The sequence below is a fragment of the Babylonia areolata genome, chromosome 1 (genome assembly GCF_041734735.1).
Source record: "Babylonia areolata isolate BAREFJ2019XMU chromosome 1, ASM4173473v1, whole genome shotgun sequence".
Taxonomy (NCBI): domain Eukaryota; kingdom Metazoa; phylum Mollusca; class Gastropoda; order Neogastropoda; family Buccinidae; genus Babylonia; species Babylonia areolata.
The window spans coordinates 29,081,252-29,092,747 of NC_134876.1; the positions used below are offsets into that span (position 1 = coordinate 29,081,252).

The window sequence follows — 11,496 nt, forward strand, 5'->3', positions numbered from 1 at the left end:
CGTCGCTCCCAATCATTGGGACTCCTGCTGTAAGCATTAGGACAACTGCAAGGGGGATGGAGCAGCATGCCTGGTGCCGTTGGAAAGCTGACCGAAACATTTGACGGTAACATTCCCAAAGTTGGGAAAAGGGAACAGATGGATTATGGAAAGACGGTAGAAAAAGGAGAAAGAAAGGAAGGAAGGAAGAAAAGAAGGAAGGGAGGAAGGCAGGAGCGAGCACGCTGAAACAGTGAGGGTTAGAACACGGAAGAAAGAAAGAAGAGAAAGAAGAAAGAGTAGAAAGAAAGAAAAAGAGAGAGAGAAAGAAAGAAAGAAAGAAAACAAACATCGACAGTAAAGATGTATCTTCTTTCCATGTCCACTCGTCCCTTTGCAGAAGGTCTACAGAGAGTCAAACAGCTGCACAAGATGGAATGACGTATCGTGTGCAGTGCAGAAGCCAGCTAATTAAGAATCTGGAGTAAGATTTCATAGCGGAGAAAACGGATGCTCTGGGAAATGAACGAGGGAAGGAAACTGCCCTATACTCATCAAAGGAAATAAAGTAAGACAAAACAGGAAACAAGAAAAAAGGCAATGAAGGACGGAAGTGGCACACACACACACAAAAAAACCCCAAACCAAACAAAAAAACAAAAACAAACAAACAAAAAAAACTCCCCAAAAAACAAAACCAAAAAACGATGAACGAATGAAAAAAAGTGACAAAACAACCAACCAATCAGCCATCAGAATGGAGTAACTTTTGCTGTCAACCATTGACAAGCAATAACAAAAAAGAAGAGGCATTAGTCTTGAGACCAAACTAAAGGTCTACAGAGCAGTAGTTCTCCCCACACTACTGTACGCCTGCGAAACTTGGACAGTGTACCAACGACATGCCAAGAAGCTGAACCACTTCCACACAACATGCCTCAGGAAGCTACTGAACATCAAGTGGCAAGACAAGACCCCAGACACAGAGGTGCTCGCAAAAGCCACCCTTCCCAGCATCTTCACCATCCTGATGCAGTCCCAGCTTCGCTGGGCTGGACACGTGGCGCGCATGCCAGACCATCGGCTGCCCAAAAGGCTCTTCTATGGCGAGCTGCAACAAGGGAAGAGATCACACGGAGGTCAGAAGAAGCGCTTCAGAGATACTCTGAAAGTCTCTCTGAAAGCGTTTGATATCAACCCTGACTCCTGGGAGGAATCTGCAGTGGACCGTGACAAATGGCGTGCTGCTGTGCACAAAGGCGCCAAGTTGTGCGAGGCCAACAGGACTGCTGCAGCTGTTCAGAAGAGGCAGGCCAGAAAGTCACGGGCAAACAAGTTCCCTGACAATGGTATGCCTGTCTTTGTCTGCCCCAACTGTCAGCGAACATTTCGTGCGCAGATTGGACTATTCAGCCATCTGCGCATTCACAGATAGATTCATGAGCATCCTCCCCCCCACCCCACCACCACCCTCCCCCCATCCCCCAGCTGGATGACAACGATGGTCATCATCGATCTCGATGGACACACACCAATAACAAAAAAAGGCGTTACAACACATTGAGACATTCAAAAGGGCATCCGCAACCTTAACTTTGAGGCACATCCTTATGAAACTATTGTCCATAGCTGTAACAATGGCCCACATCCTCATTATCAAGAAGAGAAAAGGAAAAGTCTACTGTACTTCAAGTGCTTAGTTTCAATCCGCACTGGATAATTCTGCGTTTGGTGAACTAACAAATACTAAAAGAAAAAGGGTTATGTAGCATTCTACCACAGGAAAATGGGGTGTATGGGGGGGGGGGGGGGGGGATGTTCCCTCAAATTTGAGCCGATGGTGCACTTCAGAAAGACTCTGTGTCCACATCCTTAAGATTCCTGTAAGAAGGTTGAGAAAAAACAGTAGCCTCTCACCGTCACCACAGCAGCGCCTTCCGAGCGACTGACTCGTACGTTGATTGCAGAGATTGGAAGAAGCACGGGAAAGATATGCCAATCAGCTTTCAACAGACACATCTCCCGGTCCAGAGCTTGATCTTAATAGATCGCAGTTAGGTGCTTGCTCAGCTGAGTACGATGCTCTGGTCTATAAGGTCCATAAATGACTCATCACTGCCACGTCGGTCGGAGTGGGTATCCATTCTGGTCTGGTACTGATGCACGCTGCTCGACACGTCGGCCCAAGACCAAAGTGCTGCGGCTTCACTACCTTGCTACAGACTCCCTGCCAGGTCCATCCTCATGTATCGTTCGTTGCCTCCCAGCTTTTTTTTTTTTTCTGTCCTTCGGATCTCCTGCATTAGCATGTTTTATCATACGTATATAAGATGTGGAGGTAACCAAACGCATGTAAATATACATTTTCTGTCATCAAAATGACTTTAAGTGAACATGTTAAAAAAAAAAGAAAAAAGGTGAGAGTGGAAAGGATGACAATGTGAGAGTGAAATGGTGGTTTGAAACCTTCGAAAACAGTAGCAATCGGGGGTGATTTGATTGTTCTTGAAGTAGGCTTTTGGGCATGCCTGATCTTTCTTTGTGGCAGCATTTTCTAACCCTGCGGATTTGTTGGTTATGACGGCAATGCAAGCAATCCAGAGTCATCAGTTACATTTTAGTAGTGTTCCCAATTGAGCGCGGAAGACAATAAAATCACAAGGGGAGTGAAATACATCGTAAAAGTAAGATATAAACTATAAGCCTTACCATAAGCCAGGATTCTATGGGATATGAAGGATAATCAATAACAAAATTTGGAATTTGGAATAAACACAGGATGCAATGTCTTCGATTTCAAAGAAGAAAAAAAAAACGAAACCAAATAGAGAACAAGAAGAGGGAGGAGGTGAAGTATGTCGTGGTTTTACTTTCAACCTTAAAATTCTGATTTCGCGAAAGGGAAAAAAATATGTGAGTGAATGACTCCACAATGAGTAGTACGAGTATACCCCCCCTCTCTCTCTCGCGTTCGCTCCCTCTCTACCTCCCCCAAAGGGAGGTTATCATGTATGTGCGGCAGCTGTTTCTTTCTCTATGGAGAAGACCTTGCAACTTGCTCCTGCCTGCAAACTGAATAGAAGCATTCCACATTTTAAGAAAAGAGCAACTCCTCCTAACTGGGCAGGGGTTTCCGTACTGTTTCCGGTTAGGAATTCCGCTATCGAAAGCTAGTATGGCTACATATTGAGGAGCGTGGGAGCGCGCGCGCGCGCGCGCGTGTGTGTGTATGTGTGTGTGTGTGTGTGTGTGTGTGTGTGAGAGAGTGTGTGTGAGAGGGAGAGAGAGAGAGAGAGTGAGTGTGTGTGTGTGTGTGTGTGTGTGTGTGTGTGTGTGTGTGTGTGTGTGTGTGTGTGTGTGCGTGTGTGTGTGTGTGTGCGCGCGCGTGTGTGTGTTTGTGTGTGTGACCTCAGAACTCAAAACGTTTTTTATTCAAGGATTAAGATTTTAGGCATGGCCCATTCTTCCAATCTGTCATTGCTAATCTACATCAATTACAATAACACATATACATTTAATGGAAAGAGGAGAAAGAAAGAAAAAAACGGAAAGAAGTCCTGCAGAAGGAATATGATAAAGAGCACACACACACACACACACACACACACACACACACACACACACACACACACACACACACACACACACACACACACACACACACACAAACACACACACAGATTGACAGATGGATAAGAGAGGGAGATAGAGAGGGGGAGGGGAGAGAAATATGTCATCAGTATCGACAACCGGATGACTAAAGCCACATTGTTGTTATCATCAAATCCACGTAGACAGTTATAATTGATACTAAAATGACTACTACCATCACCAATATCACTTATACTACAGCTATTGTCACCACCATGATGGAATGAAATGAATATATTCATGCATATACACAAACTGCAAGAGAATGAAATAAATGCAAACAAGAAAACAAAAAGTAAATGTAAAGGAAATAGCACAGAATACGAATGAGAGCAAACAAGAACAAGGAGAAACAATAACAATGGATCCAATAAGTATAAATGCCCTCATTGTTACTGGCAACGATCGTTTCTATATCTGAGTCAACTGTGGCTGGAAGGATTGAAGATATTTATGGAGATCTGACTTGAAAGTAGGAAGGGAACTGCTCGTTTGTATGCGTAGAGGGTGTGTGAGTTCCATTGGGATGCACCTGAAAATGCAAAACTTGTTTTGAACATATTAATGCGGGTGCATGGTAAAATTTAATGTACTTGTTCGAGCCGTATCGGCATGAGGCTCGGGTAAGCACATTTAGACATTGTGGTGCCAAGTTACTGTGCACTTTGTACATAAGTAACGCTTTGTGAATATGAACTGTTTTTGCAATGGAAATATGTTTAACCTGGCTTTTTTTCAAAAAAAGAAAAGAAACAGAGAGAGAGAGAGAGAGAGAGAGAGAGAGAGAGAGAGAGAGTTAAATGCAAAAAAATATGTCTAAGACCCAACCGAACGCGAAATATCTCCATTATGAGTCACCCGCACTCAGTCGTTGGCAGCTCAGAGTACAAAACAAGAACGAAAAAAAAAAAAAAACTTATGTGAAGTTCAGTCCTTGCATCCTGCTTTGTACGTATTTAGCCAAGTCATTAACATAAATCATTGTCTTGACAGTCCCATCAGCTACAGTCACACCCGGCGCACTTTGTTTGACTTATTGCCAATCCATCTTTTCCATCCTCCTTCGACGTGATATAAGGTAAGCCAAAATGTCTCTCCATCAGTCAGTATGTCCCAACATTTTTTTTTTCCTCACAGTTGCTTTCTTTCCTCGCAGAAACACGCAGTTTCTTTTGGTCTCTGGATACCCTTTCCCTTTCAAAATTGTAACGTTTATTTTAGGTTTCTGTGGAATTAAAACCTTCCTTCTCGAGCCGGCTACTTTGAACACAAAATGAAACGTGTCTACATTTCATTAAGCTAAGTGCTTTGCATGACTGATGCTAAATGCAAATGCTGCAATAAGATGATATTATGAATTTTTTTGTTTGTTTTGTTTTGACTGAATTTGCTGTCAGCATTTTTTTTCTTTTACATAGCTGATCTTTAATTAATTTGATTCCTAAGCTTCACACATTTTGAACCGGACATTCCTTCGTCAGCCTAGTGATTCACTGTTTCCGGAATAGTGAAAGCATGTTGAGAAGTACTGCGTCAAATGGGGCTTAACCCTTTCTGGTTTTGTAATTCAATGGAGGGGGTAGTTTATTCATTTCTCGCCGTCTTCATTTTTTCAAAGGGAATATTCACAGAAATTCAAAGCGATGGAAGTGATTAATGGGGCTGAAAAAATTACATGGACCATCGATTAGAGATTAGCAAATCCTGCTCCCCTCTCTCTCTCTCTTTCGCTCGCTCGCTCTCCCCTACATCTGGCTTTCGTCATATTGATTTGTTTGTTTGTTTGTTACTCCTGTATCAGTTTTGTGCTGTCTTCATCTCTGAAACACTGATGCAAATGATGAGAGTGAGAGAAACGGAGAAAGGGGGGGGGGGGGGGGAGGGGGGGGGGGCGAGGTAAAGAGAGAGAGAGAGAGAGAGAGAGAGAGAGAGAGATACAGACACACAGGCAGTGACTGACAGACAGACAGGCAGACAGACAGGGGAGAGAGAGAGAGAGGAGAGAGAGAGAGCGACCGGCCGGTCGACAGACAGACGAACAGACAGACAGAGACAAACTCAAGCTCAAAAGTTATTTCAATGTCAAACTGCTGGACCATAACATGAGTGATGACACTCTGTCCACAACATGGGAATGGGCATATTTACATTTTTTTTGTAGATTGCATCCTCACATTTATTGCTTTGTAGACAAAACATGACAGCTAACGTAAAACAGACAGAGAGATAGAGAAAAGAGGAAAGAGAGAGAGAGAGAGACTGAGACAGAGACAGAGAGAGACAGACAGAGAGAGACAGACAGAAAAGCGAGACAAAACAACAACAAAGTAAAAGACAAGACAGGCAGGTTGACAAAGAGATGGAGGGGAAGACAGAGAGACAGAGACAGACAGAATGAGACCGACAAACATACAGACACAGATACAGAGACAGACAGAATGAGACCGACAAACATACAGACACAGATACAGAGACAGACAGAATGATACAGACAAACATACAGACACAGATACAGAGACAGACAGAATGAGACCGACAAACATACAGACACAGATACAGAGACAGACAGAATGATACAGACAAACATACAGACACAAATACAGAGACAGACAGAATGATACAGACAAACATACAGACACAGATACAGAGACAGACAGAATGATACAGACAAACATACAGACACAGATACAGAGACAGACAGAATGAGACCGACAAACATACAAAGACAGAGAGAAAGGTTCATCAGACGTTACAGAAATCAGCACACTTTAAACAAAGCAGATTCTAATACCCAGTTCTGCACCGACAGCGCAATGTGCAAACAACTCAACGAGTACACCTATACTAAAGCATTGGGAATGCTGGCTAATAACTTTGCCCATTCTATTTCAGTCGTGATGACTGTATTCCAGTGGATACCAGCCAAACGCCGGACCTCCATCCACATTCAATCAATACCATAGCCAGCATATCTGACAGTCCTTTTTTTCTCGCCTCAGTCACAGACATGAATTATGTTCGTTCCCTCTTGGGACCTGAGCAAATAAATCTTCCTTGCAAAGCTGTGACTTGTTTTCAATTCTGGGTGATTTTCCCTTTAACAGTTGTGTTATGCCATCCGTTTCATATGATCGAATTACACAGAGTGAATTAAAGCCTTATTTAAATTAAATGTCCCATGTTCGTGTCTTTCTTTTCGTCATCACTTTCTTCCCCCCCCCCCCCACACACACACACCTCCCAAACCCCCACAAAATGCCTTTTGTGCAGTTATGTGGCGATGTAACAACACACAAACAAGAATTCCTTACTGTTTAGCAGTGTTACTTTTTACCACCTTTCATTTTTGTTGTAGCTGATTTCTTTGTCTTGTTTGTTTGCTCCTTTGTATACCTCTTTGTGTTGTTTTGTTGTTACTTCTGAAATTTTGTTATTAAAGAGTACTTCCTACCAGCATCAGGACTAGCTTTCTTTTTTTTCATATTTTTGTATGCACCGTGACATACATCACATGCTAAAACCCTTTGTTCAGCGAGAATGTGCTCGGTACTTACCCGTCAGGAAAGAGATTGGCTGACTTGGTAATGCAGTTGCAGCTCACAGCAGTTCAGACAAGGATCTCCTCACATGAACACCGTGGCGTGCAGACTAACGCAATGAAAACGTCACTCTGCGGTGACTACTGCACGTGCAGCAACTGTCGGAGCTGTTGAAAGGCTTTTGATACCGACACTCAAGTGAAGACGGCTAGTTCGTGCAACACGCAAACTGTGGCCGCGGCTACAACAGTACAAGAGCCTTGGCTGGCGGGAGTGACACTGACAATCAGTTTAAAGGACAGGCATCCGGCTGAGATGTATTGACACCACAGTTGAAAGCAGTCTGGTAATCTTCTTGGCTGATATGACCAGAGTGGCAACCTGTAGACTGAAGTGGAGATGGAAAACTCTTCGGATGTGCATGTATGTATGTCACAATTTGTTCACAGAGTATCAGAGCGTGCGAAACGCATGTCACACAGCACGCGAGAGTGTACACAGCATACGTTTCACAACACGAGCAAAACAAAAACAGAGTCAGTCCATCTGGTGCACATCCGTTGGGTGGAGACCACTACAAAGTTATTTCAATATTTCTACGATATTTTTATGCAGCATTCAGCTTCTCTGACACACCACAATGCATAATTATCACTGATGGGTAAAAGCAATGGAGAAAAAAAATGTCAACACAGCGACTACAACTTACAACTTACAAAAAACAAAACAACAACAAACAGAAACACGCAGTCACCATTTGGATAATTCAGCAGTAGCATACACTCTCTCGGGAGTGAACTGATAACTTTTATCTCGATGTCACGTCGATACTGAAAACTATAGTGATACGTGGAGGAATACATACAATACTGAGTCACTTGTGGTGATAGCACACCGCAAGAGTAAACCACTTTGACTGAAAGAAAAAAAACACACGTAAAACAGAAGTCACAATGACCAAATACCATCACCAAAGTAAGAAACAACACTGTAGTTTTTATGTTTGCAGCGCGGAATGCCAGTTGTCCATCACAATGACCGCAGTAACATCACTCATACTTTGTTCAAATAGGCGTGCTGATAGCCGCATCCACACACACAACGAAGAAGGCGTGACACTGATAACTAGTACAACAACCCGTGCAACCTGCGACAGGCTTCTTTCTTCCAACAACTGCACCCTTCACTCGGGAGAAGCATGCTCTTTTCTCCATTGGCTCAGGACTAATTTCTCCATTTCCATTGGCCCACACAATGCGGCTGGTCCCTCTTTTCTCTGTGACTAAAGATCACACCGTGATGGTTGAGAGCGTTAAATTTCCGGGACACGACTGACAGAAGGAGGGAGATATCCCGAACGTGCTTGGTCGAAAGATAGGTCGTCGCCTCCAGTCATTTCCGGTAAGTGATTCGCAAGACTCGTGTTCTCCTGACTACGCTTGCCACCATCTATGCCAGAAATGGTCTTCCTAATCTGTCGCCGCATCTGTCGCTGATGCTGCAGAATAATGGTGCTGGCTGTTTAGCCAGGCCGCGGGAGGCTGAGCACTTCGTGTCTCCCGTGAGGTTAGCTGGCGCCAGTGGGTAAAAAGAGAGTTTTCATTCTGTGTGTGATGTGTGTGTGTGCGTGAGCGCGCGCACGCGCGTGCGCACGCAAGTGTGTGCGTATGCGTGTGTGTGAGTGCGCGCGCGCACATGTGTGTGTGTGTGTGTGTGTTTTCGCGGGGCGGACGGGGGGGGGGGGGGGGGTGGGGGGGGGCAAACGCGTGTCATAGGCGTGCATATGCGTTCATGTGTGTGTGAGAGAAAGTTTGGCTGCCTGCCTAGCTGTCTGCCTTCAAGCGCATGTAAAATACAGATATCACAAACTCAAGTCAGGAAAAAAAAAAAAACTCCCTTCGGAGAATGAAATCTTTCATCAGTAGACGTTGGGGGTCTAGCATTTTCACCTGTCGTCAAGAATAAAAATAACCACTTTCTTGCGGGAGAGGGGAGGGGTGGGGTGGGGAAGGAAACGAACCGCGAAAAACATCACCTCAGCAATCCCAGCTGCGATATCTCTTACCTCGCCTCCCTCCCCCTCCTCCCCCCACAAAAAAATTCAGAGCGTTTGGCACGTGCCGCTACTGCACAGACTCGAACTGACACCATGAGCAAGCAGGGTGATTGTTTTTGGGTTGTTGTTTTTTTTAAAAAAAAGGTTGACGGAGTGTTTGAAAAGAGCGATCATTCGCTTGACTTGCTTACATATCAAAATTTAGAATCTGGGGCCAATCACAGAAGGCCAGAGGAGAAAGTGAATATTTCGAAGCCTGTTGTCGGTGAAAGAGAAGGCCCATTTTTTTGTTTTTTTTAATTCCAAACTGACTTGGGTACATCCTCCACCCCCCACCCCTCCTCCCTCCCCTGTGATATGTCTGGCAACAGAGGGCGGTTTTCCAGTCCGCTCTCAGACAGAGGAAATTCCTCAGCGAAGACACATCCATGTTGTAATCTAATCGCCGAACAAACCCCCCACCCCCACCCCCACCCCCCACCCTTTCTTTCCTGTCTGTTGATGCAGAGCGAAGCGTTGCTCTATCATAGCGCCTCGAGAGAGGGGTCCTTGCTTCCAATTTAAGCTTATCGTTGTACTTCTCTGGACCCCACAGAGAAGGCCTGCGTACGGGAGGAGGAGGGAGTGTCACTCCAGTGCCAAGATATTGGTTATCACTTCAGGTTTGTCGAACTGGGGCAGCGTCGCTGCAAGAGTTATGTTGTTTTTGTTTTTCAGTGCAGATTTTTTTTTCTGTTCCGTGCATCCCCCCCCCCCCCCCCCCAAAAAAAAAAAAAAAAAAAAAAATCTTTTGATGTTCATCAACACCCTAGATGTTGTGTGTGTGATCCCCGTCTTATCACTACCGTAAACAACGTCAATTTATTCATCATCGTCATACTCTTTGGGGGGGGGGGGGGGGGGGGGAACATAAAATCAAGTGGACACCAATTATAACGGTGATTGCAGGTTCATTGATAGCTTCTTTTTTTTTTCTTTTTTTAACTGTGTACCCTTCTACCTACCTATTCTCTGACTATCTACGTACCCACCTATTAATCTATGTCTCTAGATGCTGTTGTTATTTTGTGGTGGTTGTTGTTTATCGTCGATATTGTTTGTTTTGTTTTTCTTTAATAATTGACATTATATTAAAATGGTTAAGGTATTAACGAGAGCACACACACACACACACACACACACACACACATACACACACACTAGAATCACCATGTTCTGAACTCTGACCTCAAAACCCATCCTCCGTTTCTTCACAAACGAGATCCCTATAAGCTCACATGAAGTGGCCCCGGAAAAGGTACTAGTCTCGGCTAACCCATAACAACTGCCCGTCCCCCGATGCCGGTGTTGACAGTCTCGGTTATTCAGATATTTATGGCGGCTTGTCATGTCCATTAACTGGAAGGCAAACTGCCACAGGATACAAGGACTGGCTTGGTACATACATTTACTGGACTGTAATCGTGGTCATCCATAGGTGGATATCACAACGTTTCGCAGTTCGTAAGTAGTTTAAACATTAATATTTGTTTCGAATATATGACTCACTACAATTTACTTTTTCTGCCCACCTTAACCTCTCTGACATAATCATACTTATAAAAAAGGTTTGATTGAGATGATAGACATCTACATGGGAGATGTGTGGATTGAAGGATAGATAGATAGATAGATGGAAGTATGGGTGACCCATAGGGAGGGAGGAAGAGAGGGAGCATGGGCGAGATTAAGACAGAGAGGCAGACAGACATATTTGGAAAGGAGAGAGAGTTTAAAATATATGAACGTAGAAATGCATTTATGAACGTCAGCTCTTGTATGCAAATATACACGTACGCAGGCACACACACACACACACACACACACACACACACACACACACACACACACACACACACGCACGCACGCGCGCGCGCATGTTCACAATCCAACGGAATGAGATACTGACAGGCGCAGATGAGCAACTGAAACAAGCAAACAAAAACAACGAAGGGGACTGGAAAAAAAACCCCAAAAAACCCAACAACAGCTGACAACAGAAGCTATGAAAAAGGAATTTCAGGACTGAGGCGCGTGTTTTTCCCCATGCGTGCCAAAAAATAAAAAAAAAAAAAAAAAAAAAAAAAAAAAAAAAAAAGTCACCACTGTAATCTTCCACAGCATCGGGCTTCTCAGGAAGGATGCTTTGCGATGGGGTGAGGACGGTTAGAGAGGTAGAATTTCCTTCTTTTTATCTTCTTGTTTTCTGCCCGAGTGGTTTGCTGGCCGCCA

General features: G+C 44.2%; 1 long non-coding RNA gene across 1 annotated transcript in view; it reads right to left on the bottom strand.

The window, feature by feature from the left end:
- LOC143281581 (uncharacterized) overlaps nt 1–8,699 on the bottom strand; it is a 208,508-nt gene extending 199,809 nt beyond the window's left edge. The window contains exon 1 of the long non-coding RNA XR_013055135.1: nt 7,185–8,699. This is a non-coding gene — a long non-coding RNA (uncharacterized LOC143281581). The remainder of the gene's footprint in view (nt 1–7,184) is intronic.
- Between the last annotated feature and the right edge of the window lie 2,797 nt (nt 8,700–11,496).